Source organism: Aquila chrysaetos, chromosome 2, assembly GCF_900496995.4.
Source record: "Aquila chrysaetos chrysaetos chromosome 2, bAquChr1.4, whole genome shotgun sequence".
NCBI classification, from domain to species: Eukaryota; Metazoa; Chordata; class Aves; order Accipitriformes; family Accipitridae; genus Aquila; species Aquila chrysaetos.
The window spans coordinates 44,312,874-44,335,945 of NC_044005.1; the positions used below are offsets into that span (position 1 = coordinate 44,312,874).

The 23,072-nt window shown below is 39.2% G+C and overlaps 1 protein-coding gene across 11 annotated transcripts in view; it reads right to left on the reverse strand.

Moving 5' to 3' along the window:
- Nucleotides 1-23,072, reverse strand: part of PHF21A (PHD finger protein 21A) — a 136,982-nt gene that overhangs the window by 47,159 nt on the left and 66,751 nt on the right. The gene's annotated exons all lie outside the window — the stretch shown is intronic.

Sequence of the window (23,072 nt, forward strand, 5' to 3'; positions counted from 1 at the left end):
AAAACACATTTGTCAGTTTGCATAGGAAGACGGTCAAGCTGTCATTGATTGCAAGGAAGCTCAGAAGAAAACAAAAAACAAGCTCCAAAATAAAAAAAAAATAGCAGGAAACATAGAAAGCAGTAAGAAGAAATAGGCTTGCACAAGCAAAGGGTACTCACAGACAATGTAAAGCTGAACCGAAAAGTAGTGAAGTCTGACAAGCAAAATTACTCCTTTCTCACTGGCAGGCTTGCAGGAGAAACCATTATATTTTATCAGATTGACTTGGAAAAAAGGGCTCACCTCTGGTCACACAAGCCCCTTTTAAAGTCCCTTCTCGCTGACACATCAGGCCTATGCCCAGAGGGATGTCCAAGGTGACACAAGCAGTGCAGGGCATACTTTTGAGATTTTTTTCAAGGTATTAGAAATAACTCATTGAAGAAAAAGTCCATACTTCATATACACATATACAAAAACTGACCAGTAAACCACATTCGATTTAACCCCACAGACCCACATTCTTAATTGTTTTTCCTCTTTTGTTTCCCTGCTGGTACGTTGCACAATTAGCTTGTACGCTCTGCAGGCCAAAAACCTAGCCTGCAAAAATCTTTTGAAATATTTAACACGTACTGGTACTATGTAAATAGTAATAATAATTCAGTGGCCTTTTCCTGCTCTGCATTTCGAATGTATTTATTATGAGCTAGACAAATAATGCAGGATTGTAGCATTCTGCCTCCACATTCCTCATCTTCCTCTTCCAGTTTACCAGAGCAATGATGAAACAGGAGTTTTTGCTCCAAGCCTGTAACACTTTCAGCAGAGATTCCCACACCGCATAGCTCTCCAAACTGGAGGATCCATCTTTTGCACAGGGGCAGAAACTGATTTCCTTTCACCAATTTAAAGACGACCAGAAGCCTGCCCAGTGACCCACATTGCTCGAGAAACCACACCAGCAGCGGAGGCTATAGAGGCAGCTGCTTTTAGGCCAGCAACAGCATGCTCAGCATGAACAGACTGTACTAAGATTTTTCTCCCACACACAAAACCAAACTGTTCCTGTGCCCCCTTTGTGCTGACGGAGCCCGTCTCTTGGTGGATGAGCAAGTCGCTGTTCAGAAAATAATTTCTCAACCTATTTTGGAAATCCACAATCATGTACAATTGGCTGCGTTGGTTAGTATTCAGCAGCGATTTCAAAGGTTCTTTGTCCTGGGGAGGAGATACGACCATTCACCAGCATGCCGGCAGAACTGCTGAGTACACAGCTGGAGCGTATGTGGGGGAAGGGAAACGGTGTATGATTTTGCAATTATATCTGTTAAATCCATGGATTTGAAGAATGATCACTTGGCATTTCTACTGTTTTGCAAGTGAAAACTTTTAACATGCTTGCCAGAATTATTTGGCTGTTTTTTCTTGTAGGAGGATAGAGGATCAGTGCAGAGAAACGTTAAGCCACATGTACGTGCTACATAATTGGTTCTTTCAGCCCCTTGCAGCGCAAATGATTTGCAGTAACATGCTCCGCACCTCCTTACTAGTTAGCAGCCCAATCCAAGACAAATATTTCAAGCAAAGATAGAGAGGAAAAAGCTGTGGACAAGATTAACCACACAAGCTTGGCTTTTTCATGATGCTCACATTTTTTCTATTACTCAGCTGCTAGATATTCAAGAGAAAACAGGGTGTACTATAACAACTGCTACAACAGGCCACAAGAGCATAAAACCAATAAGAAACCTTTCTGTTTGGCTCTTCACAGGGTTCTCGCTTGTACTAGAAAAACGTCACTTTGATGCCCTGTTTGCATTCCATTTCCAACAACAAGGAGGAGGATGGAGGTCTCGGGTTTCTATGACAACCCAGATGGGCCACAATACAAGATACTTACAAATGTTCAACTGCGGGGATGCCAGATCAAATTAAGCTAGAGTTTACACTACTTCATAGAAACTAAAATGAAAGAAAAAACCCAAACAAAACATGAACGTCAAAGGAAGGATGACATTTCCTCACCACATTCCAAAAGATTTCTGAAAGTAGATGATAAAGAAAGGAGGAATTTTTTCTCTACAAAAATAAATAATAATGTCAACACAAACAAACCGAAACCCTCATTTACATGAGTAAATGTTTTCATTAAAACTAGACTACTGGAAAATTACTATCAGACATTAAAAGCAAAAAACAGGTCCCCAAAATAACATTATTTTATTAATTTACTTAACTCATTATGAACTGGCAAATTTGTCATCCCACTGTTTTGTATGGCTTGTTTAATGCCATTACTTATATTTTGCGATACAGTTTGTTTTTCTGTTGTTTACCCCTGATCTGCTCTTCTATGACATTTTGCAAAAGACACTCAGATATAGAAAATAGTCCATATTCTACCTGAAGAAGTGAAATTAGTAATAATGAGATATTTTAGTAACACTAAGAAAACTGCAAAAACATTTAATGTGTGACCTTTGTAACTTAACTTGTCAGTTGTTAAAAAGGTGAGGTGAGCTTTCTTCTCAAAGAATTCAATGTGCTGGGAAGGCAGGTAACTGCTAACAGGCAAGCCAGTTCAGGCAACATGAATACAACGCCTTCCAAAGAAACACCTGTAAAGGCTTCTTCTAAGCTTTTCAGATGTGGCATACATAGATGTGGTTCCCAAAACAAACCAAGTTTAAGAACTTCTTAATAAATGTATATTTTAAGGAACATTATTTTGAAAATGTGTATTTTTTAAATCTTCTGATACAAGCTAGGTATTGTCTTTCTTTTAAGTCACCGTCCTATTTCAAGTTACTCTCCTGTCTGTCTGTCAACTTCATCACCAGGTAGCTAATAGCCTTCATTAAATATGTGGTAGCCGGCAAGGCTCACAGTAAGACAGATAACCGTGGACTTTGAGAGGCTTATGTTCTTTGGGGAGAGGAGAGGCGGGAGAGGAGAGGCAGAAGAGTAGAGAAAGGCTTAACAGCTGTGCCTAGTCAAAATAATCCAAAATTAGAGGGACTGTAACATTTAAAATTGGAACAGAGAACCTTAAAATCTGGGTCTGTGCAGCTATCTTCATAAACACTTTATTAAAAACTGCAGACACTCACTCTTCATAAATCATTCCCCTTTGCAGCACCGCTAACCAGTACTATTTACACAAGGACACATCAGCCTAGCTTGAAAGTGCCACCTCAGCACCCAGGAGCACCCGTGCTGCCAGCTGAGAACAACCACCCCTCGCACCGGTCGGCTGTGCCTCCTCTCCCCCTATTTAACATATGAGCTAGGACCTGGGGACCATGGATTTAGAGAAGGTGCCAGGGGTGGGCGGACAGCGGCACTGAGACACCCAGGTTAGCACCTGCACATCACCCGCTCCTCTTCCTTCCTTTTTCACCCCAAGACCTCCCGTTCAAAGTCTCCCCTGCGAACATCCACAGCCCGACGTTGCGAGGGCTCTCGTCATTGCTGACAAGAGCACGGCCGGCACGCGGCATGGCAGGCCGAGGCTGAGCAAAAGCTGCCCGCTCTGCTGCGTTCCCTTGCCCCGTGCAACAGCGAGCGCAGCCGGGAAGACACGCCGTGGTGATGGTATCCGCACCTCAGGCAGAGCGCTCCGGGGATTCGCAGGGAGCTCCTGCAGAATGACCAGAGTGCCTCGGTACTGAGAGGTGAAGAGCTGAGGGCTGAAATTACACATCTGTAATAAAAATTAAAATACCTGATGACTCTCCTCAGCTAGTGGGAAGTGATGAATTAGGATGGAGAAGTGTGACTAAGGGCACAGCTGGGCATGATTAGCTTTAAACTTGGACTACACTGCTTAAACTTCAGCTGTACAGCTGGGGCTGCACAGGCACATCATGTTAACTGCTACCTGTGTTTCGCATATAAAGCAGAAGACAAGGAATGGCATAATGAAAAGGAGAATTTGCAAAGTGCTAATGCTTACTAGAATCGTAACAGTTTAATGGGAAGAACAGAATGAACTGGAAATAACACCAGGAAGGAGCTGCAAGTTGCAAGGGATGGTAGTGCAGCAATGAACAAGCTGCTTGATGCCACACGGTTAAAGTTACTCTAATCATTGTTTGGTGTAAGTATCAAGAGACTGGGACAAATAGCCAGGCCAGTGGATTCCTCTCACAGCTATTGCCAACCACGTACCTCAGACATTTCAAAGCACGAACTTGCACTCTGCAGTGATACGGCACGGAAGAAAGTTGTACTTAAAAAACTGCACAGCATCTGCTATTCCACCGGGTTGTTCAACTATCAATTTCATGCAACCACTACAGTGTTCCTGATTACTGGCCCCTATAAAGAATTCTTTCTTAACAACAACAAAAAAAGCAGCAAGCAAACACCAAACCACCATCAACAAACACCAAAGTTGTAAGGAAATTCAGCAACAAAAATCTTTATTAACATGGAGTTATAGCTGCCTGGTGCTCCCACCGACTATCAAACTCAGTGAAACCCAAGTATCTGAAACTAAGAAAGTGTTCAGGGTACATATCCATGCATATTAATTTTGTCCTCTTGGGATCCTCATGCTCTGGATATCATCAACACTAAATGCACAGTACTTTTTTTTTTTTTTTTTTTTAAGAAGTAGCAGGGAATGTATTTGCAGTCTTCCAGTACCATAGCTGATCACAGCACAGATATTTTCAGAAAAGCCATCTACACTGCATACCTAGGATGGTATTCAACTCTTCCAATACTGTAATTAAAAAATAAATTATCCTTTGCCTCCATGTATAGTCAACGGACAGATGGACGGTTGAATAAGTAATGCTCGGCATGTGCCCTCCACAAATTCCGGACAGTTCAGACTACTTTTTACACAGCTGAAACCAGAAACCCTGAGCTGACTCCCTAAACAGCACATCTCTTCCTTAACTCCACAGACCTCTCCTTTATTGCCCCATTAATTGTATGCATATATCACCGTTTGATATTATAACTTAATCTGTCCATCATTAAAAACAGCAACCACACTCATACTCCACTTTGCTGTTGACAGCAACAATCATTTACAGATGTGTACCCCGATGCTAACACAGGCAACACAATGCAGCACCTCTGCCCTTGCTGACATTCACTCTGCTTCACAAATACCACCCACTTCTTCCTCTCCAACTGACAGTTTTCAATTAAAATGCTGAGTGACTTCTCAGCGTGTTCGTAGCTTGAAATGTGCTTTTTCCATTTTGCAACTATAAAAGGCTTGTGTTCCTGATTGGGCATCATTTCTTTGAATCAAAGCTATTACCACTTCCTATAACCCTCGCCACAGTGGAATGATTCAAAGCAGATCTCCCTGGGTATATATGCGTTTTGCTTGTTTGGTTATGAACATTAGGAAGAAACAAAGGGGTTATCTCATGAAGCATCTAGGAAATCCCCTTAAAACAGCTCTGCCATATGATCCAGCTAAATATTTTTAACTTTGAACACTGTTTTGACTGACTTCAGGTTAATAGTAAAGTATTTGCAAATAATTCCTACAGACTAGCTCCACTATCAAAGGAGCCGTAACACTGAGTTTTGCTGAACTTAACTTCTTGCAAGGGCCCAAGATATTATTGGGAAACCTGTGTTAAAATTTCAAATGCTGTTCATATTTTCAATATATTTATCATAACATATTGAGTTTCAGCCAGAATTGACACACTTGGGGGAGGGGGTGTCAAAAAAGTAGATAATCTCTCCTGGATTATTAAAGTACGTGAGACTAGAGAACTACCAAGGACCAGCTTACAGCTTTTCTATCATCTTGACTTTATGACTATAATGAAATACAGAAAATCACCTGCACAAGAAACCAAAGCAACATGTTTTTTAGCACCTGGTAAATGATAATTTTAGAATGGAACCAGTATTATCAGTCTTGAAGATGTACAAACAATGAGATAAATAAGAAGAAATTAACAAATTCACATCCAGTAAAAACACATGAAATACATCAAAGTTTGCTGAACAGAATAGGATGAAATGGATGAAAAGCAGGTAACTTACCCGCTTCTAAAAGGCTTTTTACAAAGAGATTAAAACCAAAAGTTATTAACATTTATAAAACCAAAAGTAGTTAAAAGTAAGCTTTCACATGCCCAAACATTTAAGCAGTTGCATCTGTAAAATGCATCCTTCTTCTGGACTTGACATGTTTCAGAGGTACCAAATTGATGTTTGAGTTTTCAGTTATGTGTCTTAACAACACTGAGTGAATAAGTATTGTTGTAAGACAGCTAAATACTTTTGCTGCTGTATTTTGTTCAAAACCCAGTTACAGGACCAAACACTTCTGCCTATTGTTTTCTGCTTTTGTACTTTTTTTCCCAAATCTACTCAATTATACTATGTACGTGCACACAGGAAAAACGTATGTTCTCAAAAACTTTCCTCCACAAATGTTTCTGTATTAATTTTCAATTAATGAGGGTTGGAATGGTCTTTAGAAGTAAGAAAGCTGAACCCTAACAATCTGTTAGTGCAAAACAAGCACTAAAGATAAGCTCATGCTGTTCGAAGTACTGGCTGTTCCGTGCATCTGGAAGAATTTACACTCATCAAGTGTGTTTGCACGATAGGACTGAAAATTACTTTAACAGAACGTGGAAGTTGTTTTAGTAGAGGAACCCTGACATCCTCAAGAACTGGCCTTCCAAGAAATGACCTACTTAATGCAGATAAATAGGTATTTCACATTAAGAAACATCCCCCGAACCAAAAAAACCCCAAAACTTGCGCCAAGTTTTGCGTTCTTTAAAATGAGCTGAAACCGCTACAAAACTAAACCAAACCTCTACAAATTTTTCTCTCTTGCAGAGAATTAAAAATAAGGGGGGGGGGGGGGGAGAAGCAGCATCTCTTCCACTTCACTTTTCCAGTGGCCAAACCACCAAAACGGCTAACAAATCATTTAGTTGTCAATTCAGTTATTATAAAACTTTCTTTTTCTTGGATGATACCGAGAAAATTCCTGTTTCAACAGAGAGCGGCTACATTCTACCCTCACCTTCTGAAGTCAGAGGGATCAGAAGCTTAGCGATTACGTAAACCATCAAAAACCACCACGCCGCTCTCATCCACGTCCTACAGAAGGCGGAGGATGCGGAAACCCATCTTTTTCTGGCGGAGGAGGGGAGCCGTGCCCGCCCCACGCCCGAGGGTTCCCCGTCACCGGCGGGGGGGGGGTGTTGGAGCCGGCGCTCGCCGTCCCGGTCCGCTCCCCGCCGTCCCGGTCCGCTCCCCGCCGTCCCGGTCCGCTCCCCGCCGTCCCGGTCCGCTCCCCGCCGTCCCGGTCCGCTCCGGGAGTGAACGGTCGCCACCTAGCGGGGGCTGGCGGGCGGCGGGACCGCTCCTCCATCTCTCCGCGGGTCCTCATTAGGCACCCGCGGAGGCGAAAATTCGCAGGGGTATGAAAAAAAATGAAGCCACCGCTGTTAAATTCCGAAGAGACTTTTCGGATCTCCAAAGGCGTCCGCATCTGCTCGTAGTGAAAGGGAAGCCTTACAGCTGCGCTGCGAAGCTTTCGTTCACGCGAACCTCCCAACGAAGGTGCTCCTAGACGCTTAGCACTAAGCCTCTCTTGCGTGACATTATTTACTCCTAACGCACATCAGGGTATTTGCAAAGGCTCTAGCTGAACGCCGAACAAGACTTTAGAGACTTCCATCGCCGATCCCACTCCAGCTGCTGTGCGCTGCTCCAGCGGCTCAAGGCAGCTGGAAAGCCAGCAGGAACAGCAGCCCAGGCGCTCCACCAGTGCAGGGGTCCCTCCCCAGATGTGCCACAGCTGGCACACGAGCTGGGGCGCTACTCGCTGCCAGGCACGACCAAACCAGAACTTTACACCCGCTCTCAGACTTAACCGCCCTCGTGGCCAGTGGAGCCGCAGCCCAGCAGATGTCCGGCAAAAGGCCTTCAGGCTCCTCTAACTTACAGCAAAGACTAGTCCAGTTTCATTTGTCCTCAAATGAGAAGAGCACAACCAAGACGCGCGCACGCGCACACACACACTTTTATATATATATAAAAGGATGTGAGTAAGCTATTATCACAAGAAATCCAGTTCTGCACTTCTGTGAGTTATGGCAGAGTAGGATTTAAATGTGCTCTGCATTACAAAGTGCGAGATGCCTGTACTAATTTCCACATGCCCGTAACAGCGATCTGTCAGGCCACATCCATGTACACAAAAGGGTTTTCACGTTCAAGACCAGCAGACACGTCTACTGCTGGCCTGACAGCCAGGCCTCTAACACGCACTCTTCAGAGATGTCTGCCAGTTATCAGTTGTCCAACAGGTACTCCAGACCTCTCAAGCATCGCAGATTTCAATGTTTCAGAGCCTTAGTCAATCAATCTTCTCGACACCCATCTCAGCTAAGCAGAAGTTGAGAAAAAGTGTGTTCTACAAAATACATGGCCTTAAGGAAGGTGTAGTGAACTATAAGGCAAGGAATGCTCACTGCCATTCATGTTTTTGTTCAGTTCTAGCATTTTATTATTGAACCTGGCCACATACCATTCAATCTGTAAAGGTGAAAAATTATTTATTTTGCCTTATAAATGAATTAACATAGATTACACAAGGGTTTTTCTGGAATATCAGACATGAAACACAGTCCTAATACAAAAGAAAAAAGACTCACCCAGTCCAGTCTTTAAGACAACGTGTCAAACCCATAGATTTGACTATCCTGCATGAAACCACAGCTCTAATCAGGTGCCTCTCCTCAAAATAGCAGGAGATTCTAGGAAATCCAATGCACAATCAAATGCTACTTCAAAAATAGCTGGTTTTGGCAAAAACACCAACAAACTGCTTTGTTACTTCTCCCACTATCCCATTAACTCAGTCAAGACAGAGCCATGCTGAGAGCTAACGAAGGGTCCTTGTTTCAAACCTTCCTGTAATCCACTTGCATGAAGACAGAAAGTAGCGTATTTGTTATGGTAGCCAGTAGCAAAATCTGGGGTTTTTTTCTCGTTTTCTTTCATAAATAACTGTCTGATTTAATCCACATGAATATTTTCTTCAAAAATCATCATTGACGAAAATACCATAACTGAAATCACAAGGACACACAACAGAAGACAGGTGTTGGAAATTTCAGTCGCTTCTCATGTATTTTGATTATGTCCCACACACCGTATGTCGCAGTGTGTGGAGGCTGAGACATGCCGCCCTCCACTGTCCCAACAACTCTCTGGGAGCAGAAGCCCAAGGAGCTGATGGGGCAGTGGAAGCTCCAGCCTTGCAGAGAACAAGAATTGATTTTTCTTAACTTCATAGTTCTGAGATTAATCTGCTGTTCCCAAACTTTATAAAAAAAAAAAGTTAAATGTATCCACACACTTCGAAAAAACTCCTTTCCTCTCTCCTGACATTTTTGCACTGTTTTCAGGGAAGAAAACCCACAACTGTCAGTACAATTGTTTAATATACTAAGACTTTAATTTTAACTAGGTCTTCTGGCTGTTTACATTAATAAGCAAAAATAAGCCTTTAACAGTTGGAAGACCTGAGCTTAACTGATACTGGTGAATGCAAAAAGATTGGTAACATTAAACTTTTTTTCCTTCAATTTGGGTCTGAACACTTAAGGAGGAATATGCTACAAAAAATTCTAGATAAAATTAGAAACACGTGAAAAGGAAGTTTAAATAAGGAAAGTGCAAGGATGAACTTAGCTAAAAATAACCACATAGTAATTAAAAGAATGTATCAGAACACGTGGAACCGAACAGAAATATAACACTTTTTCTGTCTCATCTCCAGTCAAGAACATCTCTCTGCTTAAAACAGAAGCACTTCATTAAGAAAGTGTGGAAACAGAAAAAACAGAGGTTTTAAAAATGAGAATGCCAGATGTTGAACATAACACTCTGCTAAATTGTTTTCCTGGATACTACTGGAAATCACTGATTGAAGGGCCTTACTCCAACAATCTTGTTTCAGGAAGCTACCGTTTTTGTTCCAGTGCATTACTGGCTTTCTGAGGTGTTGTTAATAATTAAAATTTTCTTTTAAAATTATTCATTAATATTAACTTTGTCTGAAATCTTCCTGGAAGCTGATACTTTTAAAGGAAATAAAACAGTAAAAAGATATACTAACCACAACAGTTAAATAAAAGAAAGCATTTAATTTGAGAAAGAAGTTACTTCTTGTAAATTCACTTTCCACAATTCATACTCAGTAATAATGCTGTATAAAAGAGTTTTCAGCCTTCACTCTTTGCACCTATGAGAAACTGAAAAGCAATGGCAATTTACCAACCCAATCTCCTTCTTTGCTTTTGATTCCTCTAAACTAATAGAAGGTAAAGTAAGATAAGAAAGTAAAACAATGTAGGTGAAACCATCGTATATAAGCCTCAGAAACCTAATAGACTAGCAAAGTCTGTTTGACACCACTTGCATGTGAAATGTGAGGAATAACCATTAGTACTGAATTGGATCCAACCGAGTTGTCTTACAAGAAAAGCCACTTCTCTAGCTCCCGGAACTACTCAGTTCCAAGTTATTTCATTCTTACTTCTTTAACCTTTTTTCCTACTGGCTAGTGCAGCACAGCTCCACATTGTGGAACCAAATGCATCATCCTGGCTACATACACGCAGATTCAGATGCCCATGCTGGGGTACACCCGTACCTTATGCACTGCTTAGGGGGAGTTAACACAAAAGAAAGATTTACAGCACCTCAAGTCCCATTAATCCAATTCTGCCTAAAGGAAATTCTGAAGGGAAAGAATGCCTGAAATCCCATCTCTTCTGCACACTTAGGCATCTACCCACCCTACTCTGGCAGTGCTTGGCTGCACATGTCCTTGTGGTTGGAGTACTTGCCCAAAAAGTGACAGATGACATTCATTTCCCCTTTCAGCTGGAGATAATACAGAAGTACATCCCCTTCTCCCAAGAGATTTCTAAGCGCCTGGTAGTATGTGAAGTTGGGCCAGGGACACTTGTTATCTCCCCTTCTTAGCCACAATGTAGAGAAGAACCCAGGATTGCCATGGATAGATCAAGAAGGGAAGAGGGAGAATAAAGAGGATGGATGTCCCCCGAGACAGAAAGCTAGTCCCTGCACCAGCATCTGTTTATTTTAATTTTGCGTTTGAAGCCACCAGATACCATGCATATGAAGTATTCCCATATAGTCTGCCTTATCAGGACCCCCCCTCTCTTCCACTCCACTGCACACAAACCATAAAATTCCATCTTCTACAATCATTCAGTCACTGTCATGTCTCCTCCCTCGAAGCGAGCAAAGCTCTGCAAGACATCCCAGGGGCATACTGCTACCCAGATTCCACCAAGAATCACACACAAGGGCTTCTGCTGCCTTTCAATTTAGTGGGAGGACTGTGTGTTGAGCCTCTACCTGGAAAAGATACATGTTACCTACAGGTTCCATCTGCTCCATTAGAAGAACCAATTAAGTCAATATTATTCCTAGGTCTTGTTTGGATTCATTTATTAACTTCTGTATCAAATATTTCTGGCATGTTTATTTTACTTTCCTCTTGAAACACTGTATACAAAGTAATGAAAAAAATGCGTACAGAGTGTACTGAGAACTGAGTTCTTCTCTAACATTGCAACTCAGAAATTCTGGTCTGCAAAATCCACTCTCTACAAACTACAGGCAGGAGAAGACTGTGTTGCAATATGTGCGGCATTAAATTGTTTAAAGCTGTTCAAATTGGTCTCACAGCCTTTTTCCTTAAAAACATTTTCTACCCTCAGTTAGAAAACAGAAATGACGTTGTTATTTGGGTGTAACTATACCCTATTTCTATAAATATTCTTCCGCCTGCTTTTTAAGGAGAAGAAAAAATGCTACCAAAGATGACAGCTTCCAGCAAATAAGCGCTGTCAGATGAGTCCAATGGGCTTTCTCAATTGCATTTTGCCTGTAACAGGGCCACTGAGCACTCTCACGTAACACACACTGCTAACTGCTGCTTCCCCCCCACCAAAAACCTTCTTTTCAAGTGCAGAGACCCGAAGTATAAGCACTAGCTTTAAGGAGAAGCTACTGATAAAATTAGGAGGCCTCTCTGTACAGGGTGGCTGACTAGCAGGTCACAATTCCCTCTGCCATTCAAGCTGAGGAGCAGCAGTTGCTGTCCCTTCTCAATCTGTACAAAACTTGTTCTGAAATGTCTATCACGTTCATTAATGTTTTTTAAACCTCTTCTAAAAGTAGCTTGTCAAGATCATTTTCACATTAAAGTGAACTCCATTATCAGGTCCATACAGCACAGCATACAGAATCCATTTCAATCAGCTACAAAACTCTCAAACCTGTATGTGGACTAGGAAAAATCCAAATGCTGCCTTTTGATTATTTATAGTGCATGTTTTGGATTCTGAACACTGTAATACCACACAAAACTGTAACCTCAAGGATTCAGCTGTATGGTCAACTTGGCCAATGCTGTCACCAACTTGAACAGCTTTACCTGGGTTTAACTGCTGCCAGCTGAGGCTAGAAAGAGTAGAAACTGTGTCATTAGTTTCAGTTGCAGCAGAAATGACTACGGTTCTCCAGATAATGACAATGAATGTTTGTCTACCTATGTAGATACTCTGTTAACTTCAGGTAGACAATGTGAAAGCAATAGGAACAGTAACCAAATGCATGAGGGCAGGATAACGTAACACTTTCCTTTTCTTCATCTCTAATAACCTGCAGGCATCCAAGCCTGCTTCTTACAGAGATGACCAATTACAGTAACATGGCTCAGTGCAGGGCACTGGCAAAAGTTACAAGACTTGCCATGACAACCGCAAAACTAACACATATCCCACGTATCTGTAGCAAAAGCACATCTTCACTGTGACAGGATCTCAGTTAAAGCTACGAAGGAACAGGGAGACTAAGCAACAACTGAAAACTAGACTTTTAGAAATATACAGAGGCCAGTATTACCTATTTGAAAGTCAGCCCCTAGAGGGAAATCATTATGTTTTGAAAGTCTAGTCCTATCGATGGGTATCGAGACATTTTCTGAAGTTTGACCTGGGATACATTGACACAATATCATTTTTTATAATACCTGTTTTCGAAGTTCTTCACATGGTATCAGCTATGTCCTTGACGATTAAAAATTAATGTATTTCCTTCATGTGCACACTGTGAGATAGACATTATATTGTCCAAGAGCCTGTAATTTCTCATTTTAAATAGTTGGCTTTTGCTTTAACTTCTTGAATATACAGAGAAAAGCTACTTCTCATGTTTTTTAAAGCCTTCTAAAGCATTTCTAGGGTGTCAGCATTCTCATTTGCCACTAGAAGCTCTTTCTGATGAGCTCAGGACTTCAGCTTCAAATCAAGTTACATCAAAATGACATCAGCTGAATATTAATCAGGGTTGCATGCACAAACAGGTGTGACAAAAACATGTTGTGACTAAAATGTGGAATTCTAATTCCTATCAAGCCCCCAAAAGAGTCTTCATTTCAGTCCCTCCATTAAAAAGACACAAAAACCTATTGAACACATTGAAACGACAGAATTGTTCACTAAAACAGTCGTGCACTATAGAATCACCCTCTTGAAAAAATCAAACAGCAAAACATAAACTATGAGGTTAGCGTAATTCACATATGGAGAGTTACACATTCACATCTGGATGCTGATGGCAAGGCTGTGGTTACATGCTACTATTATACACTACTACATTACTGATAAATTCAGCCTTTCTGGAGGCTACTCATTTCTTCAGTCCTGAAGAACCAGCCCTGCTGGTTCAACTGTGGCTGGAATAAAACACACGTGGTGAGGGGAAGGAAAGGAGGGAATCTAACAACCAACAGAATAGTAACAAGAAACTGGTACCTACAACCAGCACAATGCTGCTGACCTCTGCTTCTAACATACCTCTCTCTCCAGGTATTCGGATAAAGAAGCGAACATCCACTAGTGATGTTATAAACAAAACAGATCATATGGATACAAAGAGAAAGACTCAAGACAATGCTGTTGCCCTCTGTGACTCCCAGACACAAAGATCTATAGGTTCCCCTACATTATCAGGTGAGTTAAATCAATTAAAATCTAAGGGTACATTTTATCCATTAGGGTGCCCAGGGAAGTTAGTGAGCTTTGATTTTGATTTTTCCTTTGAACAGAAAAATTAATTTCAACAGCTGGGTTTTAATCTTTTCTGAATTTGTATTTCTTTTTAATTTTTTTTTTAGAAAAAAAGCTGGTTCCCACTGGCAGTGAATCTATAAAACAATGTAACAAAAACAGTCTCTAAGTTTTTTACCTATCTTTGCTAACCAGAAAGTAGCTCAGATCAATATAATTTTAAGGTGAAAATAAAGCTAAACATACATTCATTCAAATTATTCACATATAGATTACTATGTTCAAAACCAGTTATTTCATGTTACTAGGTTTTATTCTTTTAATCTCTTACTATAATTTGTGGCAAGAAGAGTATCAATATTGTACCAGAACACTATACATTTTAAAGAAGATCAGTACAAATATATTGAATGTGTTGTGTATCTGAGGGGAATGGAAGTTTATCAAGGCATGATTTGCATTTAAAACAGATGTGTTAGAGAAGGGCCATCTGATAAGACAAAATTGAACTGTTTTTAGGGAACATGTCCTTCAAGATTTTAGAATTAGTAGATCTTGCCCTTCTTCAGCTGCTTTTTACTTATAGATTAAGATAGAAAACAGTTTCTCCATCATTGTTTTTCAGCTCTTTATGAAGCAATTATAAAACTAAATTAACTGAATACGCATAAATGAGGAAATATGCTCTCTACCTGCAGAAGGGACTACTACTGTCATAATTCAATTCAACATACACACACTAATTCCAGCAGTGTACCAAGTGATTTCCATGAGGTGGTTCATTTGAGTTCTTTAAGATGTCAGAAAAAACCTTGTATTGTTTAATATTATCTTTATTAATATTAGATTTATTCAAATTGAAACAGGGCATGACATTGATTTGCAATAACTTTAAGTAGGTACATTTTAAAATAAAAGGAGGAATTTAAATGAACAATCTTTTTTTTTTCTTCTGCTTTTTTAAACTATCAACTGCTAACTACTCATCATTGAACATTACACATTTATTTATAGGATGAACCATGCAAATACCTAATAAAGCACAGTAATACTGCTGGCAATATTCAGGCCTTTATATAATGTTTACAAGCATAATTAATCTTCACAATAACCTTGTAATGTTGGTAGGGAGTAAAGTATTCATTATTCTTTAACTTCACATATGGGAAAACTGAAACAGAGAGACTAATTTAAAAACAAAAATGCAAGTGTAGGTCCCCCAAATGTAAAGCCAAGGCCTAAGCAAAAAAAGACTAATTTTAAAGGCACTAAAATCAATAAAAGCAGATGGGGCTCTGAGCTTGTGAAAACAAGTTTTCTCCAGGAGTATAACATTAGACATTTGACAGTCTGGGCTAACATTTTTATTATATTTTAAAATTTTGTTACATTATTTTCCATAATTAATGAAATGGTAGTCCAGTTCTGTAGCAAGATTAGCCAGCTCCTTTTACAGCTTGTAGTCCATGATCTTACCTACCTTTTTATAACAATTAATTTCAACTGAGAATGCATGTTAGTTCTTCAGATACACAAAAAGGCCTTTATTTAATACGACAAAGAATGAAGAATCATACACTGGTCAGTGCCACCTTCATCAGAATTAGGGCAACCAAACACCAGCCTGGGCACAATTTTGCTTTGGTTTTAACAAGAAGCGGGACAAAGGGCTCCAAACTTACACGGAGAGGTCACCTTCCTGCATGGATTTCTATCGTACAGAAGTAGAAAGACTACCATTGTCTCTTTCAGCTGTTCTGACTATTCAACACAGGAAAATGGACTGTATATACTATGCCGTATCAGTTCAAGGTAAGTAACTTCCTAGTAGGACATTGTTGCTCTTAATTTGGCTTCGCTTCCCTTAAATTCACTCACACGTACATTTTGATTTTTCGGAACAAAACCTGGTATTGCTTTGGGTCAGCATTTTCACCAAGACTTTTGCTTATTCCATCCCCCGCAAACAAAAAGTTTGTGAAAATAATCACAAAAGAAACACTTCGTCGCGGGTGCTGACTGGGGAGCGGCGAAAGGAAATATATTGCAACATGCAGCTGACATATGTAAGCACAAGCAAACGAAAAATACAGGTACTTGGCCAGAGCTGGTCTGGTCTTTGTTCCTGGGCTGGAACAGACTCCTGCCAGGGACACAAATTCCAAGGAGAAAAGACAGCGCAGTAGCAGAAAGCCGACACAAGGTGGTGGTCACTGAAGCACGGAGGAAAGGGAAGGGAGCGGGAAGCCTGAGTGGGGAAGGCCATGAAATGGGGATGTTGGCTCCAACTGTGGTATCTGACTGTCGGGCAGGGGATGCTCTAATGGAAAGCACTCCCTTTGAATCTAAGCCAAAAACTTAAAAGCATCGCCACAGCTGCCTGCATTGTGTTACTCTAGATTTCAAAAGGGGAGGAAAAATATCCAGAACTATCCCCTTGGCTCAGTTCACGAGCTCCACCAGTTTCTCCAATTATGCTTGAAAGCTCCTACAAACACACAAGATAGCTAACTGGACACTTACACACAAATGTGTATGAATACTGCCCAGAGAGGATCCCTTTGGGAAAGGGCAGGTGCTGTGCAACTGGAATTCCAAGTGCTAACTGCTAACTTAAAACTTCAGAAAACTGACGTGGGTCAAAAGGCTTTACAAATAAAAGCAGGGAAACTAAAACCCCAATACTTACCAGAAAGCCTTTTACCAAGCCAAAAAGGCTCACAGAAACCATAAAACAAGCAAAGAAAAACACCCATACAGAATAGGAAGCAAAAAAGTGAGAAATAAACCAGTTTCATTAATAGTGTGATTGAAGAGGTCATTAGAGGCAAACATGTATCCTTCAAAAGAGGGAAACTCACCCCTAGCAAACCAATAGCAGGAAGTATCAACTATGACAGATGAAATGAAAGATGGAAATAAGGAGACACGACAGGAAATGTGAACAGCAAATAACAGAGCTATAACAGCAGTACCAAAGCATTCTAGCAATGTATCAAAGCAGGAAGCCACTAGTCTGCTGGACTGCTGAAGAATCAATGGACAGCTAAGGTCGAAAATTTGCAGGTAAATAAAATTATGTCTTTGTATCAGGTCTTCTTCACAGAAGATGAATATAAGCCTCTAAATTTACTTTTCATATATCTTGGTATGATAACTCAGACGCCAAAGAGATGATGTTGGTATCAAGATGATAAAATTACAGGAGAAATAGTCACTGAGAATATATATAAAGTATCTTGAAAGTATGAAGGACTTGATCAAGTGACAGAAACAGGCATTTCATATACACCAGCATATTAAAATGTAAACACTATAAGTATCTTAAAGATGCAAAAAGAAATCTTAGAAATTACAGCTGAACCACAATGTAAGGCACTTTGAGTGCTTACCACAGACAATCCGGTCAGCAGTGACATAGCAAAATCAATCAATAAATATATTTGAAATTAAAAACCTGGAATGCTTCTTTTGGAATCTCAGTTTTACACAATGTGAAGAATCATTTTTGAAAAAGCAAAGTAAAGAAGATATAATACAAAAATGATATGGCACTACATAAATTAGCAATAGGCCTAGGATCCTGAATATATATTTTCCCTAATTCTGTTCTCAGAAACAACCAAAATATAATTAATTCAGTAATAGACAACACAAATAAATAAAAGGCTTAGAAAGATTTTCTTGTGAGGAAAAAAAAAATTAGGCTTATATAATTGATTCAGATGAAGTGAGTGAATGAATGCTACAGAAAAAACAAAGCCCTTTTAGTCCTTTTAAAAATTGAAGAGGAAAGGAATATTAAAAAAATTGAAAGTAAACAATTTTGATTGGAAAGAAATGGATTTTGTTTAATAACTTTTAGAACTCACAGTCACAAGGTAGCATGGTGAAGACCTTACATTCATATTTATTTAGGTAAGGACATCATTATGTAAAGAAAAGACTCCTCCTACCCTTTTATTTCCCCTTTTCTCCCCCAAAAGACAGAAAATCTAATTCTTCTCAAGCGTTAAGGTACCAAATCAATTACAATCTCACAGCACGTTTTGATAAAGAAGGAAAGTTAACTACATTATTTCAATACGTAAAAATATTTTACCTATCTCCTTGTCAGGAATACTCCAAACAGCAGATCAGGTCAAGATGTAATGCAGTACTCTGCACTGCTTAGTTGTGCATCAGCCTGGTTAGAATAGTCTTACCATAAAACAATTCCTAATATAAAAATTTAAGATTTTTTTTAAGATTTCTGAAGCTTGCCAGAGATACAGAGTAAAGGAGCTAGGGATACTGAGAAAGGTAGGAGGCTAGAGGGTGAAATTCTCATTTTGATGAAATCAAATCAATTGGTAAAACTCCTGCACCTGAGTAGCAAAACAAGTCACTTAGGCTCTATGCCCTTGCATGTTATGCAGACATCTAGCCAGAAATCACCTCCAAGCGGAATGAATGCCTGCCTTTATAATTCCCCCATGTGACTTATGAATAGAATTGCCCTAATATTTAAAAAGGTAATTTTAAGGTAATACCACTGCATGTGTTTAAAATGTCAATTAAAAAATAAGGAAAAAAAGCAAAACATGAAACAGGCTGGTAACTGTTACAGACTTACTTTCATACACAGCCCAGATTTGCGCGACGCTTAATCTCACTTAACATTATCATTTCAGATGGCATTCAGGACATGTAAACAAGCCTACTACCTTAACTTGTTTGAGTCATGCAAATATTCAGTAACAAACTGTTAGAATTTCCTGATGTGAAAGTACTACACCATTCAAAACTATTTAAAATACTGAAATTTTGGTTTGGTCCATTTATTTAATTTCTTTAGAATGTGAAAAATATGCATTGCTTTAAAAAATAAAATGCTTAGCATATATATATAAACAATCATCACTGGTATCTGATGTGTTACAGCCAAGCACAGTAATCTAGCTACCAGTCTGCCCAATTATAAATAGGCTGCCAATCTGGGCAGCAGCAGCAGCAGCTGTCTCTCATCATTCTGCTTTCCCCCCTCCATTTCTTTCAGATTTCTAACATGATATAGTGATTTCTGCATATTTTCTCCACGCTCTGTAATAGGTGTGACAGGCACAAGCACATTTGTGTTTAAGATCATTCACAATGAACGCAATTGTATACTAACCTGTTACTGTTTACCTGATTTATATATGTGTACAGACTAACTGGCCTGCACACTTGCATTGTCTGTTATAAATTAAACGTTTAGTATTATAATTCAGCTGTCTTCAGAAAAACAACTAAACTGCCTGTCCTACTAGACACTGGGAAATAATATATGCACCTGAACATTGAAGCCTGCAGCAACAACCACAAGACACAGACCAGTCTCTGCCTCTATCATGCAAGCAACACAAACTACCCAACTCATTGAGGTACTTACTCAAACACCAACATAATGAAAACCACGCTCAGAAGTCTGCCACCTCATTATTAAACTACATACAAACTAAAAATCAAAACTGTAATTAAAGCCAACTTACGTCGGTGTTATACGCAGAAATGCCATAAAATACTTTATCATAATTAATATTCTGTAGTGGTTCTATAAAGGATGACTTTCAGAGTACAATTCTTATTACAAAAATTGTAAGAAGTGATCTCTGGTTTTGTATTTGCAACACATTAAGTCTTGACACTGTTCCCACTTGAACACTTTTACTTTCTGTCTTTAAAGTCTTTTGACTATAGAAAAATTACTTTGTCAGATAAGTATTAGTTTTATCTCATCCTGTTGGCAACACTGTATGTTCAGATACCACTACATCAAACTATATCCTTACAAGTAGTAGAGGTATTTTTAAGACAAAGTACACAAGTGAAAATGTTCTTGAAAGGCTGTTAGTGGTTGTAATGCTCCAAATAATTGGGAATGCATTCACAATTCTTCTACACACTCCTTGGCCAAAAAGTTCAAAGTCCTGTTGGTTTAGTGGCTATTTCCAGCAAAGGCACATAATTTTATTTCAATACACACATATGTTATTACACAGCTTGCATTTGAGAAATTTCAGTGGGATCAATTAAAGACTACCTTTCCTACTGCATACTTCCTCTAAAGTATTGAAATCAACACGTACAATGCACCTACTGGTGCTTAAAGTAAATTCAAGAAAGCTGGGAGCAGATGCTCTCAGCAAAAGACATCAAGCTATAGAACATTGACATTGATCAGGGTTAATCTTATATCTTCCTTCCTTTAGAGCAACACAAGACAGATGTTTGCTCCAGATTTTTTCAGACAGGATCCTACACCTAGAGCCAAAACAGTGTTATACTGATAAAAAAATGAACCAAACAAAACCAAACCCCAAACCCAAGACCGAACTACCTGCACTCTTAATACAGTGTTAGCAAGATCATATTGAGCTAAAATTTTCAGTAGATGCCTAAATTTTACCATGACTGCATTATCAATATAGGTGACACAGACATGTAAAAAAATAAAATGCAGAGCTTTTCACCTGTCCTTCAAGTTTTGTCAGTATTAACGTACAGATTCCTATTCCTGCCCAGGTGCTTACTGATACCACACATCATACAGAAATTCATTAGTAGAATTTGCAAGCACAATGCAAGTTCTGAAGTTATACCTGTTTAAACCCACTGTATAGCACTGATACACAAATAACATATTAGTTGCTTTCCAGACAGCTTGGAGTCCAGCAGATATCATCTTCTAAGTCTGCCTACAAGCCTTTTAGAAGTTACTTTTCCCCACTCTTACTTCAATGTTCTACTGTTCTGCAGATGGAAATGTGAGGCCACTTTGCCCCAAGTTTTGTCACTATCAGCTTGTAAAACATTTGAAGTATTTGATTAGCTTAGGTGCAGAACACGTAACTGCTGCCGGTAACATCTTAAAAAAATTCTACACGTTTTTGCAAAAGGATGTCTGTCTAGGCACTTAAAGGGAGTTGCTACTATGAGCAGTGTACAGTTTATAGATACAGCAACAGAAGTTACAGAAGGATGAATAATAAACAGGAAAGATTATTTTTTTTTAAATAAAACCCAACTCAGCTCCATAAAAGCAGCAGAGAAGAAGTATGCTCTTAAATGGGACTTAAATGTGGCCAAGCTAAGCACTTCTACAGATGAGTCCTGGGAGGTCACAGGATGCATAGATGGTAACATGGAAGATGACACGGAAGCAACTGCTCAAGAAGTGACAGATGGATGTGTGGGAACATTAAAGAAGTGGAGCGAGTGGGGGAGAGACAGGAAACTCAACGAGGGAACAGAAGTAAGGAAGGGCAGAATTACATAGAACTTAGAAAGAACTGAAAGGAGCTCAAATCTGATGCAAATATGGGTGGTGAACAGTAGGGGGAATACAAAAATAAGAGTGACAATTAAATCAGCAAGCAGGAAGGATTATTTTAACAGCTACGTGTTAGGAAGTGAAAGAAGTCTCTATTCCTTCTGTCATAATAGACATGTCTAGAACAGAGCTGAAGATAGTGCAGTGGTTAAGACATGGCATGAAATGAGGCTTGCCCATAGGGATTAATAATAAAAAAAAAGCATGTCTTTAAGATGCTAAGAAAGCAAGCACCTGATTTATAGCTGACCTAGATGACTACAACCAATGGAATGAACATACTAAAAAAAAAAAAAATCTAAAAATTGCACACCTAAATAATACAGAAATTGAAGACTCTACTGTCAGTAGCAGAAAGAGACAGAAAACTAAGAATCTGGGACAGAAAGAGGGCAAGAGATGAAACTTTGGCCCCACTGAAATAAACAGCAAAATGTACACCAGCTTGATTGGTGTCTGGATTTTACAGGAGGAGATAATTTTTGGCCATTTTTCAGCTGATTACATGGTATCTGACAAACATCATATGAATGACTGCCTAATACTGGAAAATGGATCTGGAGATATCATGGAGAATCAGAATAAAACATAGTTTCTGAACATATTCATATTACTAAGATCTCATTAAATAACTGGGGGAGATTCGAGAGGTTATGAAAGGAGCCAAATTTTTTTTTCTGCCTTCCATCAGCTGAGTACCAAACCTCAGACAATTTTCACTATTCACATTCTAATTTCAAGAAGGATTACTCAGTTTTAATTGACCCACTTTACTAATGTTTGGAAACACATAGGACTGCATTTGTATCAGTCCAATAAAAGATTTAAATATGAACACTGAAAAATTTTGCAAAAGGTCTGCTCTATATTCTATTCCAAAGAACTCTAGAGATTGGCTATAGTTTTACACTCCATTACACCTGCTGCAAGCTTTAAAAAATAATTTGAAAGTTAAATAAAAACAAATTTTCCACAATGGTCCAAATGACTACAAAGTCTGTTTTCCATTTGCAGAAGGTGAGTAGGCACTTCAAAGTCTGCACCTTCACAGAAGTCAGCAAGTCCTAATTTTGGAGATTTATTCCATGGCTCCTGTCAAATATTAAATGGACAAAACCAGGTTGACTACAAATAAAATATATTTGAGAGAGAACTAAGACCTACAAAAAGCAAGATTAACAACTTGTTCTACAATTTAAAAAAACCCCACTATTAGAAGCAGTTTTGTTTGGACAGCCGTTCCCACGTTTGCAACATATATAATATATTAGAATCAATAAAGCTGATCAGAAACATAAATTATCTTTACACAACAAGGATGTAATACAAAAGTTGGCAAAAAAATAGCAAATTATGTTATTTCATAAATCACCTGGTTTAACTACTCTTAGGGCTGTTGTTAATGGTGTGTTTCAAGGATTTTTCTTTTACTTTCTTTTTTACATATGGACTAAATCCCTGAGCTACTCACTTGTTTCTCATTCCCAATATTCTAAGACAATTTCTCACCAATTCAGTGGGTATTCACCCCAAAGAGCACTTCAAGAATTGGCTCTATTTTCTAACTGACATCATTCCAAATGTTCTTGAGAGTTTCATTTCTGAAT